The following is a 7341-nucleotide window of genomic DNA, read 5'->3' as shown; positions in this document are numbered from 1 at the left end:
TTGTAGGTCGCTCCACCTGGTACTAGTGCATCCCAGCACCGTGAAAGAGAATGATGGATGTGGCGGTTGAGAGCATGTAAGTCATTCTCCTCCTTGAATTCCTCCATATATAAACCCAGTGCCGTACCGAATTCTGGGACACTGAGCCGGCGGACCAACCCGTCTAGGCGAAATTGTACCGTGCCGGGATCATCGTAGTTTATCATTATGGTCTAAAGATGGAACGTTGAGCATAGTTCCATCGTGATCTCGAGGTATGTTGGCTCGATGATCCCAAAGAACAGCTCCCAAGAGGTGGTGGTTAGGAGGGCCCGAATCGCTTCAGCCAACTGAACTTGTACTACCGCAGCCTAGTCGATGCAACGTCCCACAATTAAAGGTCGGGCCCAGAGTATTTGGAATAGTTCTTCTTGGGGCCCAATGAGGAACCTCAAGAATGGGTGAAAAACTTTCGTGGTAGAGCCCGAGGAAGATGACAGTCCCTTCCTTTTCTTTGAAGCAGGGACAGCAGCCTTTTACCACATGAAGACGACATTGTATACCTGCAAATGGAAACATCAATTTGTGTTGATGAGGAGACAAGAAAAAAAATGCGACTAAATTCAAAAGAAAAATGCATAAATATGTTCAGCCACAACTACTAAGTTTAACTAAAATAATAAGTTCAATGACCTATTTTTGTGGCATTAGTATGGTGATATAAGTAAAAATGGCAAAGAATGGAATGCAATATACTATATGAATAAATAGAAATGTCAACACAAAGGCATGATTATTTCAACTATCCTAACCATGAATATTCACTTCTAACTAATTAAATGGAGTAGAGAAATCATGTAATGAGTAAGAATTTGAACATGAAAAAGATGATAACTTGTTCTATAAATGAAATTTGTGTGACAGAAAGATGAAAATAACATGAAAAATATAGATTACTATGACAAATAACATTATAAATCAGTGAAATAAAAGAGAAAGGAGTAAACAAACGCTAAAGGAAAGAAATTGAGCGTTGAGAACGAAGTTGGGAACGGCGCACGGGCATGGCGGGGAGGCTGTGTGGACTTGTAGCAGCTAGGGTTAGGGTTTCTGAGTGGGGAAGACAATTAATAGTGCAGGGTATTTATAGATTTTGGGGCACACGGCTAGACAACACGCCCGTGTTCCCCAATTTCAGCCCGTGTGATTCTCGAATTTTAAATTTTAGCGCATCTGACATTTAGTACACGCCCGTGTTCCTTGGGCATGTGGGTACACATGGTCGTGTTGCACGGTCATGTCTGGCATTGTTCACTTTTCCCACGCCCGTGTATGTAGACCCACGCCCGTTTCAATCTAGCAGGTTCGACCATGGGGTGAAAGACACGGGTGTGTCGAACACCCATGCTGTTTTAACATGTTCACCCACGGTTCTTCCACACGGACATGTCGCACGCTCATGTTGTTTTGGCAAGTTCGACCATGGCCATGTCGCACGGCCGTGGCATTTTATCATAGCCCGTGTTTAGGAAAATTGTTGTCCTGTTTTCACACAGCACTAAGCACACCCGTGCTCTTGGCCGTGTCTCTGTGAAAAACCTGTATTCATAAAGAAATAACCGAAATTGATAATTAAAAATAAAATTCTAAAATCTAATAAAAAGTAAAAAGTAGTTTTAATAAAAATTAAAAACATAAAATAATAAATAAATGTTTTTAAACATATTCATTGCTGGATGGTTCGCGAGGTGGGACTAGCGATAAGATGTGAAAGTGCTGACAAATCTACTGTAGAGTAGCATCAATGTTGTCAAATCGTTGAAAACACTGCTACTCGAATCGAGTGAGGCGCTCAGAGATATCAGCATATGAAGTCGTCACATGAACTGGACGAGAGGGTGCTGGTGGCTGAGTCAGTGGGTCCTCGTGTTATGGAGGGACATCATAAAGAATGTCCTTGTAAGCCTCCTCCTTGGTATGATTGGGTGAGACGATATTGAGGAGGGTAGGTTTCTCGGCGCTTTTCGATCATCCTCATGCTAAGCATGCTCGAGATGTCTTGTGGAGGCATCTGGCTAATGAGGGTAAGGATGATTCTTGGGCTGCGATGCTGAGGAGCCCGAAGGTTCGAGCCAACCGAGTAACATAGAGGCCAATAGAGATGACCCCCTTCCTATGCTGCTCCGTTTGGTGCTGAATCGCGAGGGCGATGAAATAGGTAAGTTCGATGACGTCCCCGTGCGACATACACCATAAAAAGTAAGCGTCATGAATGTTGACGAGGCCAGTGCTCTCTCGCCGTCCTATAATCGTGTGAGCCAAAATGGCGTGTAGGTACCTCAGAGATAGAGGGAGAGCCGATGCCTTGGAGCGGCTAGGATTGTAGGTGGCGGTTGAGAGCATGTAAGTCATTCTCCTCCTTTAATTCCTCCATATATAAACCCAGCGCCATACCGAATTCTGGGACACTGAGCCGGCGGACCAACCCATTTAGGCGAAATTGTACCATGCCGGGATCATCGTAGTTTATCATTATGGTCTGAAGATGGAACGTTGAGCATAGTTCCATCGTGATCTCGAGGTATGTTGGCTCGATGATCCCAAAGAACAGCTCCCAAGGGGCGGTGGTTAGGAGGGCTCGAATCGCTTCAGCCAACTAAACTTGTACTACCGCAGCCTAGTCGATGCAACGGTCCACAATTAAAGGTCAGGCCCAGAGTTTTTGGAATAGTTCTTCTTGGGGCCCAATGGGGAACCTCAGGAAAGGGTGAAAAACTTTCCTAGTAGAGCCCGAGGAAGATGACAGTCCCTTCTTTTTCTTTGAAGCAGGGACAGTAGCCTTTTACCACGTGAATACGACATTGTATACCTGCAAGTGGAAACATCAATTTGTGTTGATGAGGAGACAAGGAAAAAAAATCGACTAAATTCGAAAGAAAAATGCATAAATATGTTCAACCACAACTACTAAGTTTAACTAAAACAATAAGTTCAATGACCTATTTTTATGGCATTAGCATGGTGATATAAGTAAAAATGGCAAAGAATGGAATGCAATATACTATATGAATAAATAGAAATGTCAACACAAAGGCATGATTATTTCAACTATCCTGACCATGAATTCACTTCTAACTAATTAAATGGAGTAGAGAAATCATGTAATGAGTAAGAATTTGAACATGAAAAAGATGATAACTTGTTCTATAAATGAAATTTGTGTGACAAAAAGATGAAAATAACATGAAAAATATAGATTACTATGACAAATAACATTATAAATCAGTGAAATAAAAGAGAAAGGAGTAAACAAACGCTAAAGGAAAGAAATTGAGCGTTGAGAACGAAGTTGGGAGCGGCGCACGGGCATAGCGGGGAGGCCGTGTGGACTTGTAGCAGCTAGGGTTAGGGTTTTTGAGTGGGGAAGACAATGAATAGTGCAGGGAATTTATAGATTTTGGGGCACACGGCTAGATAGCACGCCCGTGTTCCCCAATTTCAGCCCGTGTGATTCTTGAATTTTGAATTTCAGCGCATCTGACATTTAGTACAAGCCCATGTTCCTTGGGCATGTGGGTGCACATGGTCGTGTTGCACAGTCGTGTCTGGCATTGTTCGCTTTTCCTATGCCCGTGTATCAAGACCTACGCCCGTTTCAATCTAACAGGTTCGACCACGGGGAGGAAGACACGGGCGTGTCGAACACCCGTGCTGTTTTAACAGGTTCACCCACGGTTCTTCCACACAGACATATCGCACGCTCGTGTTGTTTTGGCAAGTTCGACCATGGCCATGTCGCACGGCCGTGGCATTTTATCATAGCCCGTGTTTGGGAAAATCGTTGTCCTATTTTCACACGGCCCTAAGCACACCCGTACTCTTGGTCGTGTCTCCGTGAAAAACCTGTATTCAAGAGCTCCATTTGTAAGTTAGGTGTTGAAGACTAAATTTTAAAGAAGTTAATATAGTTAGTACTCGGGTTGCCTCCCGAGAAGCGCTTATTTGTAGTCTAAGCTCAACTTACCTTTTCGTTGAATGATCATGGTGGTTTGAGGAGTTTATACTCCTCATTCCTGCTATCAATCTCATCAAAATAAGGTTTTAAACTGGTGTTGTTTACCTTAAAAGTGTCGAACTTAGGATGACTCAACTCGACTGTACCGAATGGGAAAATGCTGATTACCGTAAGAGGGATTTCTTCATTTGGTGTGGTAGTGACAATGTGGGGATCTGCGGCATCTAATAAGACTCTATCTCCAACCTTAAGTTGATTTAGAAAGGTATTGAGCTCGTTCTGTCGTAGTTTCAATTTATCTCAGTTTATGCGTCCGCCATTCGTCTAGCTCCTCGATTTCTAACCTTCGATCTTCATAAACAGGTTCTCTACTATTGCTTGAGAATGTCTCATATGCTTCCTTCAGACTTATTTCTTGCAAAGTAGGTTGTACCATGTTGTTAGTTTTAGTAGAATGGGTTAAACGATCACCTTCAATTTCTGATGTGTTGCTAGAATTGCAAGCTTGAAGGGTGATTGTTTCGTCTCCCACACAGAGTGTGAGTTCACCTATGCCAACATCAATGATCGTTTTAGCAGTTGCTAAAAAAGGCCTTCCTAGAATTAAAGGAGTGTTGTTATCCTCTTCTATGTCTAGAACAATGAAGTCCACGGGAAATATAAATTTATCGATTTTAACTAGCACATCTTCAATAATACCCCTAGGAAATCTTATAGTTTTATCTGCTAATTGAATGCTCATCCTAGTCTGTTTGGGATTCCCAAGACCTAATTGTTTGAACATTTTGTAGGGCATGACGTTAATACTAGCCCCTAAATCAGCTAATGCATTATTAACATCTAAACTACCAATTAAGAAAGGAATCGTAAAACTCCCTGGATCTTTTAGTTTGTTGGGTAGTTTATTCTGGAGAATAGCTGACCAAACTGCGTTTAGCTCCACATGCGACGCCTCGTCCAACTTTCGATTATTTGTTAAAAGCTCCTTTACAAATTTCATTGCATTTGGCATCTGCGATAGTGCTTCAATAAACGGTAAGTTAATATGTAATTTTTTTAAGAGTTTAAGGAATTTACCATATAGTTCATCTGAGCGGTCTTTCCTTGTCGCGTTGGGGTATGGCACACGAGGTTTATTTCGACATTCACTGATTTGTTTTTATTATGACCTACCTCACCTTGACCTCTGCTTATTACGGTTTCTTGCCTCCGTTCTGGCTCTGGCTCAACGACTTTTTCATCATCTTGAATATTAATTGCGTTGAGTTGTTCCCTTGGGTTGGGTTCAGTGCTACTTGGAAAGCTACCTTGTGGTCATTCGGAGATTAGTTTAGAAAGTTGGCCTACCTGAGTTTCGAGCCATTGGATTGATGCTTGTTGATTTTTAAGCACTATCTCGGTGTTTTGGAAACAACTTTCTGACACCAAGATAAACTTTATGAGCATCTCTTCAAGCTTCTTTTCCTGTTGGTAGGGTGGTTGTTGAAAATCTGGAGGATGTTGTGGTCTTTGATGTCCTTGACCGCCCCACGAGAAATTGGGATGGTTCCTCTAACCTACATTATAAGTGTTACTATACGGGTTATTTTGGGATCAAGAGTTATTGTTACCCATATATTGGACTTGTTCCTCCTCGATGCTAGAGTTGAAGGGTTGATACTCTGTGCATGCTCCTCCTCCATTCGTCTCGCACCTTATTACTGGATGTACCTGAGTAGAACCAAGTAAACCATCAATCTTTTTATTTAGAAGTTCTACCTGGTTTGACAGCATAGTAACCAAATCAACGTTATAAACGCCTGTTGTTTTAGTTGGCTTAGTTCTCATGACTTGCCACTGATAGTTATTCAGTGACATCTCCTCTATAAACACATAAGCATCTTCAGGTGTTTTATTGTTGATGGTTTCACCAGCACCTGCGTCAACCATTTGCCGAGTCGAAGGATTCAGACCATTATGAAACGTTTGAACCTATAGCCAAAGCGGTAACCCATGGTGAGGGCACTTTCTCAGTAAGTCCTTGTATCTCTCCCATTCATCGTAAAGAGTTTTTAAGTCCATTTGCATAAATGAAGAGATATCATTACGTAATTTGGCCGTTTTAGCCAGCGAGAAATATTTTTATAGAAATTATTAGGTCATTTGTTTCCAAGTAGTGATTGACCCTCGTGGTAACGAGTTCAAACACTGTTTGGCCTTGTTCCTCAATGAAAAGGGAAACAACCAAAGACGTATGGCATCATCAGAAATGCCATTGATTTTAAATGTATCGCATAGTTCCAAAAAGTTTGCTAAGTGAGCGTTGGGATCTTCATCCTGGAAACCATTAAACTGAACAAACTGTTGTATCATTTGAATTGTGTTAGGTTTCAGTTCAAAAGTATTTGTAGCTACAGCAGGTCTAACTATGCTCGATTCAGTTCATGTTAAAGAAGGTTTTGCATAATCATACATAGTGTGTGGAGCAGGATTTTGATTAATCGCAATTACAGGAGGTAGCTGATTGTCTTTGTTTTTAGCCATCTCTTCGGTTGGGGGTTGAGTATCGTCCTCTTCCTCGTTCTCTATGTATCTTAAGCTTCGTCTTCTTTCTCTTTGGTTTCTACGAACTGTGCGATCGATTTCTTCGTTAAAAAGTAGTGGTCCTGACGGGTTTCTTCTAGTCATAAACTATAAAAACCTGCCAAGAGAAAGAAAAAGTAAATTTATAAATAATAATAATAAATTAAATTGCAAGAAAATTAAATGGCTAAAGTAATAAAAATTGAGCGTTCCTAATAACTTAGTTCCCTGGCAACGCCACCAAAAACTTGATCGCGTGATTTCGTGATAGGTTTTAAATATTTATAATTAATTGTTCTTGAAACTAACTATTATCGCGATGTAGGCAAGTGTACCTATCGAACAGTAGTATAGTTTTAGCAAGAACGGATTGTCGAACCCAAAGGAAATAAAAGTACTAGTAATGACTATCTTTTTATTATCTAGTCTAAGAATAAAGAGGTTTTGTTTTAACTAACTAATTATCTAAACTAAGAACTCATAGAGAATGGAATTGGGGAATTGCTTTTGGGAAAATCGATTGAATTAAGGCAATGCCTAAGGAAAAATCCACCTAGACTTTACTTGTTATTCTAGCTACGAATCGGACGATTTATTCATTCAACTTGTTCCGTAGAGATCCCTAATTCAAGACTAATAACGTCTAATCCCTAGATTGAATAATTGAGACCTTTCTCTAAGTAACACCCTAGGGTTGCATTAACTCGATCTATGGATCCCCTTATTAGGTTTCACCTTAATCCGGTAAAATCTTGTCACCCTATGTCTAGGCGCGCAAACAACTC

At 40.9% G+C, this 7341-nt stretch overlaps 1 non-coding gene across 1 annotated transcript; it reads left to right on the top strand.

Moving 5' to 3' along the window:
* Positions 1 to 5981: 5981 nt before the first annotated feature.
* LOC121228712 (small nucleolar RNA R71) lies at positions 5982 to 6088 on the top strand. Its single transcript, XR_005926287.1, has one exon. It is a non-coding gene; the product is annotated as a small nucleolar RNA R71 (small nucleolar RNA).
* The last annotated feature ends 1253 nt before the right edge of the window (positions 6089 to 7341 follow it).

This window comes from Gossypium hirsutum, chromosome A04 (genome assembly GCF_007990345.1).
Source record: "Gossypium hirsutum isolate 1008001.06 chromosome A04, Gossypium_hirsutum_v2.1, whole genome shotgun sequence".
Lineage (NCBI taxonomy): Eukaryota > Viridiplantae > Streptophyta > Magnoliopsida > Malvales > Malvaceae > Gossypium > Gossypium hirsutum.
The sequence above is the reverse complement of the archived record's forward strand: the minus strand, read 5'-3'. Positions and strand labels throughout refer to the sequence as shown.